General features: G+C 38.2%; 1 protein-coding gene across 1 annotated transcript in view; it reads right to left on the bottom strand.

The window, feature by feature from the left end:
- POLA1 (DNA polymerase alpha 1, catalytic subunit) overlaps positions 1-16,810 on the bottom strand; it is a 185,085-nt gene that overhangs the window by 10,071 nt on the left and 158,204 nt on the right.

Raw genomic sequence — 16,810 nt, forward strand, 5'->3', positions numbered from 1 at the left:
GAACTTAAATGAAAAAACGGAGATAAAGAAGTGAAATGGGTAAAAGCTGAAATGCTTGCAATACTTTCAGAATAATATGAAGGCTTCTTCACAGAAAAGGAGTTTTTAGAGAGGCTCTGAAAACCATTCTGGATGTTTTGTTGCCCGCTCTGAAGGTTCAGTCTTGGGCACTAAGACAAAAATGAGTGAGCAGAGAAGCAATTTGCCAGAGAATTGTAATCTGGAACTTCTTGCAAACCAATTCATATGGATCACTTATACTGAAAAGCAAGTGCTTTCAAAATTTCAAATTACTCCATTAATACTACTAAGAGTACATATACTTAAGGCTGAAAATTCAAAGGTGACAACATTACTATGCACTTATAAATAGTTGCCTTCAATATAAAGCCAGTATCTTCTTATAAGCTATTCTTTGGTGTACCACTCAAACTGAAAAGAAAAGAAGTGGATGAGGGTCAAGCTCCAGCTTAGCGAGTCCTTATTTAAACTGTGTTCAGTTCAACTTAGTGTTTACTCCTCAAGGAGTCCTAATAGTCACCCCAATTAATTTTCCTTCTTAAAAAACCAAATAGCTGATTTCACAGCCTAAAATGCCATTTTGCTTTAATACTTTTTAAGCACTTTATCGGCATCTCAATCCTTACTTTGACATTTTTTCCTCGAAAGCTTGCCTCACGTTAAATATTTTATGGAAAACTAAATAATAAGGTTGAGATCTGCAAAAATAAGGACGTTTTTTTGTTCCATTCAAGAGTAAGTTCCCTCCATCTTCCTTGGCTGCAAAAGATATTAGCTCTCAAATTGCTGCACTGAGTATGCTTCCTGTATTGTTTCCTGTAGGTGGCTCTTTAGTGAGGAATTCCAAGTGCACGTGGCAATTTTCAAAGTTGCATCTCCAAAATACAATCCAATAAAAGAGAACTTTGTGCCACATGCATAAATAACTACCAAAAAACACCCCAAAGGATTCAAGTTTTTTCTCCCATCAGCAAAAATATTAAATGCAGAAATACATTGTGACCAAATCCCAGAGGTTTCTATTTCCTTCTGTTCTTAATTTATCTAACTGGTTTTCTGCATTAGCCACATGTAGGTCTTGGCTTCAGTGCACACACTTTCTACAGGTCTTTCTGAGAAACCATTTACATCCAGAGACGATGCACATGCATGTAATCGAATTCTCAAATTTCCTGTTACTCAGGTCTGTTGATGTGTAATCAAAAAAACAAGGAAACTTGCACAATAACGCCTGCAAAACTGAAATTCTATTTTAAAAAGGAAAGAAAAAAACAAAACCAAAAGGAAAAAACCGGATCTTTTAAATTTAGATATAATTATAATTACCTTAAGTATTAAGTGTTTCTTATGGAGTTACATTCCATTTTTGTCTTGAGAACTCATCTAGTGCTTATTTTGCTTTTTAAATAACTATTATTAAGGTTACCTACTTAATAAATGGAGGGGGTGTGTGTGTGTGTGTGTATCACTTACATGCTTTGCACTTTAACTTTTTAATCATGTTGCCTGGTGGACAGACATCGTTTTACTTCCCTGAGGGAGATGGTCCTGCTTTTTTTTTTCCCTGAACTCCAGGGACAAGCACCCTTCTTCACTTTTGCAGTCATTCAGCTTCCATAACAATCATTCAAAGGTATTCTCTTTCACAAGGTATTTGGACACAACTCTGATAAAAAACACGGGAGACAAGAGTTCCCCTGACTCACAGGTATAAGTCTTAGCAGTAACAACTGTAAGTGACCCATTTGCAACACCCTTTACAGAAAAATCTAGGAGTTTACAACATTTCTACTGTTAAAGCAGCAAATCCTCAGTGGCTAAAATGCCACCAGTAGGGAAATGCCCATCTTTAAGAAGGGACACTAATTGTGACAAGTGTGCACTTCCACACTGCCACCTATTGGGAGATTTTAAAGAACTTCATAAATATTAGCAAATTCTAGTGGAAAGTGTTCCCATGAGACAGATACCACTCCTGTCCCATAGAAAGAGAACAACTTGTGGATCAAGGGGAAGAATTTCAAAGGTGTACCACCAGTGCTGCCTACCTAATACCTAAATGTATTTCCTCACCTTCACCAGGGACCTCTGCGGTGCTACCACACTTACCAGGTTACAAATACTAAGTCCTTTAAAAGCTGGGTATGTTGTTTAGATGCCTAAGTGCAAGGCTGAAATTCACAGCTGAATCAGCTCTTTCACTGTCCCACAAGAGTTGCCAGGGGCTGTAATCTGCAGTCCTACACCCCACAGTGGTGTTACCCAGTGACAGATGCAGAAGGCTGCCCTGTTAGAAATGACCAGAACATAATACAGCATAACATACATTTTTCAGGGATGTAAGTAAGTGAAACAAGTATTCAGGCTGCGTGGGTATTATATTATTCATAAAAAAAAGACTCAGCCAGAGGCGAGTAAAATATCCTTGCTCTTTTAATTCCCACCACCCATAAATAATCTTCCTGTTTGTGTTTTATTGAAAAACAACTGATTTAAAAGTCACCTAGTGCTATAATCCCTGCTTCACAACTGCCATCTGTCCTGCAGTGGGAGTAACGGACCCTTTCATTCACAAGCAGAGCCAGGGGAATAAAGAGGAAGAGGAGGAGTTGAAGGGGAAGAGAGTGAGAAAGCGGATAAATTCCGTTTGTGCTATTAAAAAAAATAGAAAAGTGAACTCAGTGGTTGAAAAGTGAAGATAAAAAGATGAAAACAGTAATCTTGCTACAGAAACCAGAGAATTATGTTCTTGCTCTACCCCTCTTTTTCCTTTTTTTTTTTTTCTTTCACACGGTACAAACTGTAGCACCCTGAACAACTCACTCCCCTGCTATTTCCAGCACTTTAGAGAAACTTTTCAACATTTCTGTTCGACACATATTTTCAGCAGTGAGGTGAAGACAATAAGTAAACAGGTAGTGAAGGGCTATTTAGAGAGCTGGTCAGTCACAGTAATAATAACAACGCAAAAAGAAAAAACCCCACACAGCACAGAACATCTATCCTATGCGCTGTAGCCACAGACAACACATGACCTCTGACAAACAGTTTTCAGAGTAATTTTAATGCTACTCTGGATTTAACTTGACTAACTGGTAGCAATTGAGCACATCTTTTTTTGTGGCAGCAGTTATCTAAAATGCTACAATAACAGCATCAAAAGTAGAATGGTGGAAGATTGGTTTTCCATTGTGCTGCTGAACTGGCATAATGCCCACTTTAAAAGCAATTCGCTGCTCATCACTGAAATCTGGCAGACACGACACTAAATGCCTTGAGGGAAAAAAAAAGGGTCTTGAGAAGGGGGAACCACTCCAACCACCAAGCAAAGAAAAAGAAGGAGACTGAAAAAAGAAAGAAGGGAAGAAAGAAAGCAAAGAATGATGAATCTTTGTAAGAAGAGAAAATTGCAAAAATAAAAAGTTTAGCACTGCATGCAGACTCAACAGGCACTACTTAATTTGGTTGAAGATTTTATTGCAGGCTTGCATTAGTAATATCAGAGCAAAACAAAAGCAAATTTATATTTATGTCTGTCTATTGTTCTGATGAAGTGAAAACGTACTGAGTTACGTCAATCATTTGTCAAACACGTCTTCCTAGTTTTATTTACCACTAAGTATAATGAGTAAACATGTGATAATAAAACTCTTCTTTTTATACGGACATATACAATTTTTTCCCACAACTAAATACAGGTAATGATTTAGGAAGCATTCAAAATGTCTTTTTACTGTCAATAAAACTAATTCTATTCCCATTTTCATGTTAAAAAAGGGCTTTACAAATGAAAATTCAAATTAAAATTCTGATTATAGTGTAGTGTGACAACACCTGTATTTATAATTTTACTGTCAGCTAGCTCGCAGTGTTTAACAATAGCTTGAAGCAGGAAAGTAATTGGAATTTGTCTGTAACATGCCAGATGACGACACTGGGCACTTTGCTATGCTAAAGCAAATTTGGTCTGATGACAAAATAACCTTAGAAAGATCGGGCAGCACCCTCCACCACCGAAAAGGTTAAATAAAGCTATCCCTTAGCCAGGGACACAATCTATCTCTGGTAAACCAAAGCAGCTGAGCAGTAGCTGCAGGCAGCAGGGTACCCCGGGAGCTGGCTGGCCTCTCCTGAACAGGCATCTCTCGAGACCCTCCCTGCACCATTCACCTCCCAGCAGCTCTTCCAAAATGGGGCATTACTCCAGCATCAGCCCCGATGTAATTCAGAAACACAGGAGAGAAAGGAAGCGAAGGACACCAGGCTGGGAAGAGATGCTGACACAAGTGCTGCAGTTCTGTGGACCTCTGTGGGAATAAAAAAGGAAGCCTACAACAAAAATGTGCAATGCCACTTTGAACATGGAAGTATCCTGTGTCCTGTGTTTTCCTATCTCCCACACACATACACATGCTGACTGGTGTATGCTGACAGGCCAGGTGAAAATTAGGACACAAACACATACACTTTTAAAGAAAAGGTAAAAAAAAAAAGGCAAAAAAAGCGCTTTTCAATCTGAAGATTTCAAAACTTAAACACATGCCACTCTCCACACACAACTTGTCTTACTGAAGTCGACAAATTAAAAGCCCGTGTTTTTCATTATGCTGAAGACAGAATAAAAATAAAGAAAACGAAGCCACATAAGAAAGAAAAACAGAATGACAGTGATGTTTTAGTTTACACTAGATATGGCAACACATACAAACTGTCAAAACTATGGAGTGAAAAAAGCTGTTATCAAGCAACTGTCAAGAGAGTCCTCTGAGATTTGGAAATCTTGTGTTTATTGTAACTACTGCACATTACACAAAGAAAGAAACATCCCTCTTCTTACCATTGCTGCTTAAATATCATGCAAGAGAACCCAGACTTCTCCCTCACCGTTTAGTTTAATTTTTTTTTCCTGTGCAATTCTGTGCTTGACAGCACAGGGCCCCTCCTTTTTCAGGTTTTTATTGTTTGGTCAAAGTTCAGAGAGAAACTTGAGGTTATATAAAACATTATTTCATTTTCAAGAACTATCAACACCCATTTTATGTTGTTAACTTGTTGTCCATCATTTAAGAGTAGAACTGTTGACACCAAAACACACAGACTAAGGATTTCTCTCTTAAAACACGTACATAGAAAGAGTAAAGATAATGGAAATAGCTATTTTACTAGACATACTAACAATTCTTTTTCATGTATTTTAACATAGTGACTAGAAATGAGTCAGTTAACTGGCAGTGGGCTACAGTAATATTCAAAGGTTTAGTCTGAATGTATTAATGCAGATTTTAAACTGCACTTTCTGATTATAAGAAAACAACTACCCCTCTGAGAGAAATCCTCAGTATCTACAGGGTTTCAATAGAGCCCTCAAAGTACTGTTTTGAGTGACAGCCTTCTATGATAAGTTTCTCAACCAGCAGCAACATTCCAACCATGGTGGTACCTGGTTAAAAACCTGTGACCAAAAAACAGATTGCTTTTTGCTTATTACTCACTGTGAAATCACATTTATTATAATTTCTACAGGTTTATGAAAAAATCATCTTTATTCTGAATTACTGGTTTATGTAAAAATCATCTGTATTCTGAATCACTGTTTTTACAGAACAAACATCTGATGAGGTCCCAAGATTTAGCCTGAAGTTCTTGAGAAACAAGGAAGCCTTGAATGTGTTTGACAGTGCAAGTTTTAATGACTTCATCAGTTCTGGGGAGGGTAATGTTGAACCCAAAACCTCAATTAAGGAAGACTCAAATACTGTTTGAGCACAAGAGCAAATGACCTGTTGCCCCTGTGAAGTCAATGAGCCCACAGAGAGTACAGTAATTTTAAATGCCTCAAAACTGATGTTATTTCATTCTGAATTTGTTAGGGATACCACATCATCTCTGTAGATCTTCATGTGAGCTGACTTTCTTGGACCAAGCATCAGCCCCTGCTGGAGTTACCCACAGTGGCCACCACTCAGCAGACAACAAACACCACCTGGGAATCACTGCTCCTCATCCCTGAGCACCGACTCTGATACAGCCTAAATGCTCAAACTCAAAGGGACATCTTCATGTTTTTGCATATATAGATTTATTTTTTTTAAGTCTTAAGAGCACTTTTTCAAAATGTCATAATATTTATGATCATTGCATGAAAATACTTGAATAAAAATTCAGCCTGACACATTATACTCCCCACAACTACCATGACCACTTAGGTATAATTCTATCTCCAAATATTGGTTAACCTCACACAACACTATGACTAACATATTATCTCAGCATAAAATGTAAAATTAAAAAAAATTGTTGAGAAACTTAACAACAATGAATCTTTCCCACAAAAAACTGCTTTGTTAGCTGCATTATTTCCTAGCTTTGACTCTCAAGTACTTCCTCCTCCTGGCTTTTAAGAGTTTTAAAGTACCATAACAATTACTGCATAAACAGCTGCAGCTACATGTCCATTTAACACAGTCTTTTGAAAAATATATATCAATACCCTAATATAAGCTTACACACATGCTCATACAAAACATAAGAAACAAAACAGCGCTCTGATCCTCAGAAATTTAATAACATGAAATAAAGCTATTTTCAAGACTGGCAGAGTTGTAACACTGCATAGATATGATCCATATGCTAAAAGTCTATTCAAGTATTTACTGCTCCATAAATAGCAACAGTTTTGTCAGTGAACTGCAGCAAAATAAGAAAGACTATAGGGAAGTTTTGTGCAGAGCAGAGGTGAATTGTTGAAGAGGTTCTGGGCTTCCACTATGATTAGATTTGGGATTATTAAAGTTTGTAAGAAATAATGAAGTTAGCCTGACTCATCAAGGTCTTTTCATCTTATCCAGTCAACCAAATATCCTTTGGAAGTTCAAAAAAGCACTCTGAGAGCTGTATTTTAAGAAAGTCAAGTCTGACTGAAAAGCTCATCTGCCAAATCCTCTCCTTCTTCATATACAGATGTAAGAGTTAGGAGATAGGGGGAAAAAAAAGATGAGAGAAAAAGAGAGGGTCATTATAGCTGAAGTTCAACACATTGAAGTTGGCATCATCAAAATAAAGAGCTCCTCCCATTAATCATGAAATTTAGAGTACTGGAAGAACTACCAGACCTATTTCACTGAACAGGAAAATTCAGTACCAGAATATTGTTAAATTGAGTTACCATTATCAGTGGAAAAATATGCTCTATTTCCTATTATTTATGAAGCCCTGTTCTTTTCTTTCTTACCAATTACATTCCCTATCATTTCCAAAATATACAAACTCTTTTCAATCAACAGATTTCTTTATTACAGTGTACTGCATGCTTGTTACTGCCTCTTTTCTATATTGAACCCTTGATTGGACAAGCATTTCAAATTTAACATGGACTGTGATTGCACACATCAAACAAATTAAACCTGCCAATCTCTTTTTGGAGGATATCCTTTATATATACTATCACTGAAGAGGACCCCAAGTATATTTGCTTAGAAGAAATGGGGAAGGAGGAAATATTATTATGACAGAATCAGAAGACATTTATTTCCCCAAGATGTGTAACTGGCCTTGCATCCTCTTTTTCCCATTTCCCAGTGAATTATTTTATAACAGAAAAACATACTTGCTGAATTTCTGTTTTCCCTTTAGGAAAATAGCTAATCATCTTGCAAAAATGAGATGGCAGTAAGAGATGAATGATCCAGTACCCCTGAAACTGATTTTCCTTAAGTGAAGCAGTTGTAAACCCAGATAAAACAGTTCTTTGTAGAGTAACAGAACTAAAATGCATGGGGTTATGCAAGCCTGTTCAAAATGACACTCAGCTTTTCAGAGCTTTTGACTCTGCAAGCAGGCACCCAGCAGGATGAGAGAACAGTCTTAAGCTGCACCAGGGGAGGTTTAAGCTGGACATTAGGAGGAATTTCTTCACAGAAGAGGTGATTAGACTGTGGAACAGGATGCCCAGCGAGGTGGAGGACTCACCATCCCTGGAGATGTTTAAGAAACAACTGGACACAGCACTCAGTGCCATGGTTTAGTTGGCATGATGGTATTTGGTCAAAGGTTGGACTTGATCATCTTGGAGGTCTTTTCCAACCTTAATGATTCTATGAAAATACTGGAAAGCATTTGCTTGAAAGAGGCAGTTCAGAGATGCATTGGTTTAAAATCAAAGTCAAGTGGGAACAAGTCTAAAACCAAATAAGCAAATAAACAGAAAGCCCCTGCAATAATCACAAAACAGAACTGAGGAAAGTCAAGACAATCAAGACAAGCCAAGGAATGTACAAAACCCACAGAATAAATGGAATAAATTAGAAAAAAAATTAATTAAGATACCTGCTAGCAATGCTTGCCTAAAAGCACTCACAGTTCTTTGCACTTATTAAAGCTTAATATAAATTTCTCTTCTGCAAATGCTCATGAAACTGATATACATGCTTATCTGGAAACACCATCAGTTTCCTGAATCATCAGGAAAACATACAAATGACAGACTATTCATGCTGCTTTTACAGCTGCCAAGCACTGAATCTTCATTCAGAAGATCAAGGTGCTGCACTCAGCTTTGCCACCACATTGCAGCATCATACCAGACCAGTTGCTGAATCCAGGCTTCATTTTTTGCCTGCAGGACAGGTCGGACGGCACCTCCTCATCAGACCTACTGCTCCTCTTGCACTACAAATTCTATAGGCAGAAACGGTCTTAAAGATTGCCTATTTCTGGTGCACCAGACCTCTAGACAGCAGCAGAATACAAATAATAACTAGTGATGTGAAACAAGTCTCCTGAGAGAAGAGGTAAACCATATACCACATTTCCAATTTTTGTTTCAGAGATGTCTCTGCTGGCATCTGTATTTTTGATGGCATAAAATATTCCTATTCAACTGCTCAAGATGCTCAAGTCAGTGTTGCTAAGAATCATGTGAGGCACTTCAACAGCAGTTTGAATATATTTAAATTTGGGCAGTGTTCATTCTCATCAAAAGCTCACAAGTCTTCAAGGGTGAAGGCTCTACTCTTGTCTCTCAGAGACAGAGGAAAGAATACAATGGAAGACCTGGATCTGGAAAGTAAGAACTTATATCTGCAGTTAGAACAGGTATTTATCTTATTTTTGCTGAAACCAGTAAATTCAATTTTGATAGCAATAGTGCAACCAGGTATCTAGCACATGCTAGAAGTCACCTGCACAAATGAGATGTGCAAAACAAAGATAAAACCAAAACCAAGATTATAAAAACTGCTAGATTTCTTGAAAGTTGAATTAGAAAGCTTAAAGTGAAATTTAATGAAGAATCTGCTGCTCTACCTTGCTTTCACTTGACACAGAATTTACACCAACAATGTACTGAATGTCTAGGTGTTGCTGTGACTACCATGAAAAAGACAAAAATCGGAACAGTGAAGCTTTACTGCAAAACCCTAAAAAGATCTCTAAGCATTTAACACTACTTCATTTAGTGAGTTACACGTGGGTTTCTGCCTACCACGGGCAGTGTTGGTGCTCCCCACCTGCACAGAGGTTGAACTCCATCAGCCACTCACCAACGGGGCACTCGCCTCTAGGACAAGCCTACCACCCCCTGTGGTACTGCCCTCTTCCCCACAGGCAGCAATCCCAGCCTTTAAGAGGACACAGCCACACTGCCTAAGGCCTAACTTGCACACTCAAAAAGCGTGGCAGGAAATCTCAGCCTGAGGGAAATTGATATGTTACTCTGGAAGTTTCCAATACCCACGTTTTACTGCAATTACACCTTCAGTTAGACACCACTTCACAGGCAATGCAAGGAACAGGATACAGGGGGGAACACACCATTAATGTCATCACTGACTGTATGGGAAGGAAGAACCTAAGGGTTAAGATGAATGTAAAGGTTCAGTGAATAAATAATTTCTTGGAGATCCCCCTTTAAACTCAGTTTTGCTCCGATGCTTGGAAGATGTAAACACGCTGTGCCTAGTGAAATTGTCTCCACTAATACAAATACAGCTTTTTTCATGAGACTAAACTGTGAAGGTCTTTTGACAGTACCAGATACTATTCACAGCTATAATGGTTTTTAGAACACATAATTCACTACACAATCACAGGTTCAGGTGACTAAACACTCCACAATTTAGATGGTAGGAACTGAGCAGGAAAATGAACTTTGGAGCACACTCAAACAAATCTACTGCTCTGCAGATGACAGACACCAGTGTCTTCTTAGCAACGCTTTGGATTTGTGACACTGAAGAAAATAGTATTTCTGTGTTTAATTGCAAACTTCATGTGAAGATAACAATTAGAACTTCACCCTCACAGAAAACGAGTATTGCTGAAATGAAATTTGTCTAAACAGAAGAAACACTGAAATGATTTTAAAATATAGAACCACCGAATTTAGAAACAAACATGAACACTCTGGACCAATGAAAAAGCTTCAGAATCAGTGCTGAGAACTGGCTAATATAGTTATTTTGATTTTAGTAAATATTATGGCATTAGTTTGATATTGGAAACTGCTTCCCAAAATCCACATTAAGCCTCTAGAAATTCTAAGTATTCTACAATGGGACTCCCAGGTACTGTGCTTAGTGAAAGTTCTATATTCAAAATTCAGACACCTGAACCACAAACGTGAACCTAAGCTGGTCAGAAAAGACACAGAGAGGTGCATTCCATAAAGACAGTCAGCAGTGTGAGGGACACTTTGAAATTTTTGCTCAAAGCATTCAATATACACATTCAAAATGGATGTAATTCCTTTGTCCTGAGAACACCTTTCTGACACTGAGCTGGATAAGGAAGTTCTTTTTTATGTCAAGAAATAGCTTACACTATTGTACCAGCTAGTGCCCTTTGCATTATTAACTCTGTTTCTGCAAATGATTCTAAGTTCATCCAGCTCATCTTCTTAACCATTTCTTAACAAATCACACTTTAAAATAAGGAAAGCCCAAAACAAGATTGCAAAGAAGCCAATAAACAACATGCAGATATATCATGTATGTCACTGACACAATTTATTCTGAGAACAAATCTATATGAAACAGCTAAGTAAAGATTTTGAGTGCAACTAGACTTAAGTCCGATGACAAAGTCTAAGCTGTAAAATCTATGGAGACAACTGATAGATAACCACCAAAACCCACTGCAGACACCGAAGGTATTCAGGAGCACTGGGAACATCTTGCAACTGCTGCAGCAGGGGCCACACAAAGGCTACAGCTGCTTTGTACACATAAGTAAAAAGATATATATGGTGAACTGTCTTTGCAAACCAGTATTCTATGATAACCTCTCTTCACTTTTATTTCTTGGTCATGAGTCTCCTGGAGGAACAAAACTAAAGATTTTTGAGAGTTTAACTGTTATCTTTTAGCCACAGAAGCCACGGCAGTGCCTTTTCTTCAGAAGGTATAAAAAATGTTTACTTACTCAAATCACAAGAAAAATGCTAACTAAAGCTGATTTTAAACTGTTGAGAGTTGCCATGAAACTGATTCTGACCAGGTTATCACCGGAAACATTTGCTTCAGATCCAGCTGGCTACTGGTAAATCAAAGGGGAAGCTAACGGGGTGGAACTCCAGCCTCATCCAGTGCTGGTGCCATCCACATCCAGACCCAGGGACTGGAGCCTTCACTTTTCCCCAGATTAACAGCTGCTATCGGGATACTAAGGTGTATCTACTGCTTTCCCAAAGGATTTCTAGGAAGGGAAATAGTCATACACAGAATGACACAGCACTGTAAAATATTTTCAAAATTAAGGAACAAGTAATAATTTTTTTCTGTGCAGAGATTACATTAAAAGCCTATGCAACATTTTTCAAAAATAATGCAGGAATACCTGTTCAAAGCTACTGTGTAAATAATCTTCTTTTGCATTAAGCTAGCTATGCACAAACTAAATAAATTTATTATGAAATGTGAAATTAACCACTTTGTGAACACCAAATATTCACAATGTGAACTTCCAGGACACTTACATCTTAGCAAGTACAGGGAAATCATAGCTTTATTTTCAAAGATAATGGAGAGGGATAGAGGGAGTTTGTGTAAAAATTTATTCTGTCAGTATTTCTATTGACTTTCAACTAGAAGATTCTATGCAGCTTCTCATACATTATAAGAAGGTGCCAATTAATAAAACAGAAGAAAAAGCTTTAAGAAGCATATTTTATTATTTTGAACACTGCAGGAGAACACTGTAATCTGATAACCTGGCAGGACCAACTTCATAACAATGCACTGCCATATCTACGTGTCCCATCCCTGGCAGCATCCAAGGCCAGGCGGGATGGGCACCTGAGCAATCTCAGGTCTGATCGAGGGGATGGCATCCCTGCCCATGCTGGGGGCTTGAAATGAGGTGATCTTTAGGGTACCTTCCAACCCAAGCTGTTCTGTGATAATGTCTAATGCATGCTCCAGTGCCTCAGTGTTTCAGAACGGGCAGTTCTGTGATCTACAGACACCGACTGACCAACTGCACACAAATGTTTCAATGCAGGGGCCTGAACTGACCAGTAAGGACTTGGACAGTATCAAAAATCTGAAAAAAATTTATTTTTTTGCTCTCCACATTTAATGCATATACAACATTGTGGAACTTGCTCTCAGAAGTCAGGTATCCAACACTAACAAATGATGCACCAATGACATTTGGAGATGCTAAAGGTACAGTCACAATCATGCATTTAAAAAAACCCCTGCTTTTCACAATAATGGGTGAATGTACAAAATTAAATGAGGCTTGCAATATAATCAGCGTGGTTGGCTGCTTTAATACATTCCATTTCAATTTAAAATCACCACAAGCCAAGAGTGACGAATCTAATTTGATCAGTTGTTCACAAAAAACACTGAAAAGAGATGTAAGCACACCTATCAACAGCTGGTAACATGACCTGCTTTCAAAAGCAATTAATCAGTTTTTACAGAACCAGGAACTCTTAAAATATTCAAAATCAGTTAAAGCCACATACTGTTAGGAGACTGGAAAGGAATTCTCCTAGTAAGAGCATCTTACACATCAAGTTATTGCTTAAACCCATAGAAGCCAGAATATTCAAATAGAAAGGCCGAATCTTAAATGAAAAGGTTCAGTCAGGTGGTCCACTAACAGCAATAACCCGTAGTAACTCCACTTCAAAGATCTGATTGCTCTTTATGACGTTTTTCAACTGTATTTCTTTCATATTTAACTGGGTTTTATGAGTTCTTGCTAATATTAAATATGCATATTTGGCTGCAACAGAGTAAGTCCACAGATTACTAGTAACTTTGTATAAATCTTGTCCTACACAAAGAATATGCACTTTCAAAAGCAGAAGAAGCGCCCATGTAATTAGAAATACACAGATTCATTACTTCCCACTCAAAAAATACTGAGAACAATGTCATCTTATTTATCACATCTGTCATGCTTGCCATGCTCTAACTTTATGAACCTTGGTCCTGGAGGCCCAAGATCTCTTGGTCTCCTGGAGACCCCACAGATCTCTCTGGCTGAGAAAATTTTTTGGGAAGCTACTGAAACCAGTTCTGATTAATGAGACTGAAACTAACTTACAAATGGAACAGCACTGTACCAAACTGCATCCATTCAGTCATTTATTAGCATCTGCACAGAGAGGAAATTTTTGAAAGAGTTTCAAATCCAGCAGAATTATCCAAAACACAGCTTCGATTGTAACAGGAGATGACTGGTAGACAAACCTTTTCTGGAGAATGATGATTTTGTGTATCAGCACATCAGTGCTGTTGGAAGACTTGGAATTCAATTGCCATTTACTTACTCAAATCATTACCATCACCGATTTGAGGAAATGACTTTCCTATAACATCAGGCATAAGGACAACATACACAAAAGTAAAACAAGACACCTGAAAGGAAATTGCTCTGTCAAAAACAGTCACTGAAACAGCAGAGATGACAACAGACTAAAGCATCTGCTGCTAGCACAGAAGATCAGCTATAAACAAAAGAAAAATAACCATTTGTGATCTAGTTTTGGATGAAGCACGTGACCAAAATTAAACACTGCTGCTTTACTTCACTTATGAGATAACCCCACAACCTTGGTAAAAGAACAACCCCCACATGAGACATTTAATCCAAAAAGGCTTGAAATATCAACAGAAAAATACATATTTAATAAACACTTGCCCAACTTATTAATGAATTTTGGTTCAAGTATTTGGTAACAGCTAGCTTTTTCCCAATTTAAGCTGTAGACTGCAAGCTACATATCAATGTCATAACAGCTTGGTTTTTTGATCATGAGCTTTTGTTACATTCTCAAAGGTATGAGATATAACTCAGCATCATTTTTCACCTTCATCTACCTTCCACATAGTATTTTGCAGATTAAGAGGCAAAGCAGATCCCCAAAACACCAGAAAAAAAGATGAAGATGAACGTGTATCTCCTTTCTATCTAAAAGGGAACCTGAAACATCCCCCATTTAGTGAAATGCTGCTCACCCTTAAGTAAATGCTTATCAGACTGTAAGGAGCAAACAAATACATAATTCTTGGTGATATACATAATTCCAGAAAAAAATCCCACAGATCACAGCTGCTTGGATACATTTCTGGGATGGGTGCCCAACACAGGGTATTTTTCCGACTGTGTGCAGAGGAATCTTTCATCACCCTCTAGAAAAACATAATCAAATTATGCAGTAGTTGCTTGCAGGGGACCCTTATCTATAGATACATCTAGAGGTAAACAGCATCTGTGTATTAAAATGGAAGAAACTGCCAGCATACTGTTCCTCCTGAATACACCCATGTGCTTTATAGAAATTAAGAAAAAAAAATTTCCCTTCCTTCGTAAACTTAAAATTTACTCTTTTTTTTCCCTGTCAGACTAGTCCTGCTGAGCATTATAGAGTCAAACTTCCTCAGAAAGCAGCTCACTTAGCGAGTCATTGGTGCCAAGGTCACCTGATGTTCAGCAGCACCACATTCTGGGACCAGGAACATCCAACCCCCTGATGGTTACAGATGCTGGTTTACAAACTCTATAAGTTACCAGTGCAAGCTACCAGTGCTGGGATGGGCAAGAACCATCCCAGCACATGCTGAGTGAGGAATATCTTTCCTCTGTCATGCAACAGAGAGTGACCAGAGCTGAAATACTGTCTCTTGTCATGGTGCTGCACACCAATTGCAGGGGAACACTTCCAGCTATGGTCATGTAAACAGGTATGAGATAAACCAGGGAAAATTAAACCATTTCTGGCAAATGCAAGTTATTGGTCCCTAATTTAATTAGACTTGATCAAAGATGAAGGAATCCAAGAAATAATTAGTCATTCACATGGAAAGGCACAAAATAACTCAAGTTCCACTGCTGGTGAAGCTTATACCCTCTTCAGGAAAGCAACTTGGGCTGACTTCTGAAAAGCAATCTTTTCATAAAGTAAAGGAGACAAACTACTCCCTGCCACCTTTACCTTGCAATGCTGGGGAAAAAGCACTGGAGAAAATTAAGAATCATCACAGTTTAGCACTTGGGAACATCACCCCTGCTCTAACCTAGTGTACAGTAACTTCAAGAAATGCATTACTCTGTTTTAACACATTGGCCAATGTAAAAAGAAAATTAACACCAAACATTTTAATTTTTAAAAATTATTTTTCCTGTTTCTGCCTGTGCACTTGTCCCAAATCCTCCCAGTTTTTCACAAGACACTAAAGTGAATAAAATACATACCTGCAGCTATTCTGATACAGTGATCAAAATTCTTTCTTTTCCAAGACCCTGCCCACACAATCTACTAGAGTCTGTATCCTCTATCCTGCCTTCAAGAGCACATGAGATGAGCCATTCTGAAACAGTGAGATCACGGGCTCAGCTGTCACTAATACATCAAGGGCACAACAATATCCTCTGTCCCACTGATGCAACCAGCTCCACTACCAGGATGCCAATACATTAGTTTTCTTCAACCCCTCCATCCCCCCACCCAGGGAAGCATGTCTGCTGATCATCTGCTGTTTGTGAAGTCAGCAATCCTGAACAGGGAATACAGGAGATATGCATTCAGCAGCACAATGGACGTGAAACAAGGAAGCAGGTTACTTGGGTACCACAACATTAAGTACTTTCTGACAAAGACTGCATTAGCAGATGACAGGAGACTGAACACACAGCAAACAAAACGCTTTGTAGATTTTTCTGTCCCTGATGCTGCAGCTGATCTGGAAGAGAATGTGCAGAGTCCCTCAGACAGAGATAGCCTTTGATCTCAGTGTACTAACCTGATACACTTACAAATCTGTGAGCGCCTTTTGCCTTCTGCCCTCCCTAAAGAGGGTCTACAAGTAAATCTGAGGCTGCTCTGCTACAAGAAAATATATTTTAAAGGCCCTTCTAAAGTCAACTTTGTAAATGTATATTTTCCTGTTTCATGCTTGACATTCAAGCAGAAGGAAGAAAGATTATGTGCTATGATCTGTAGAATATTAAACTCCTCCCCATGATAACTTTGTCTGGAGTTATCAAAATCCCTGTATTTACTGAATATGAAAAAGCAGAGGTTGATGGAGCTGGCTTTTAACTGCTAGAATCTTTTGTGGGTAAAAAATAGCTATTAATAGATAACAACTGTTCACCTTGAAGACTGTAAATTAATTTTCAAATGACCCAACACAAGAAGTTTCATCTTAGATTTGTTCCTTCAAAAAACAGTACCAGTGTGGAACTACAACCTCTGCTTCTCCACAAATAACCACAAAACAACAGCCTGCTCCTGTGACAGAAGCTGGAACTCCATTCTGAAAGTGATTTTTAA

Source organism: Anomalospiza imberbis, chromosome 2 (assembly GCF_031753505.1).
Source record: "Anomalospiza imberbis isolate Cuckoo-Finch-1a 21T00152 chromosome 2, ASM3175350v1, whole genome shotgun sequence".
Lineage (NCBI taxonomy): Eukaryota > Metazoa > Chordata > Aves > Passeriformes > Viduidae > Anomalospiza > Anomalospiza imberbis.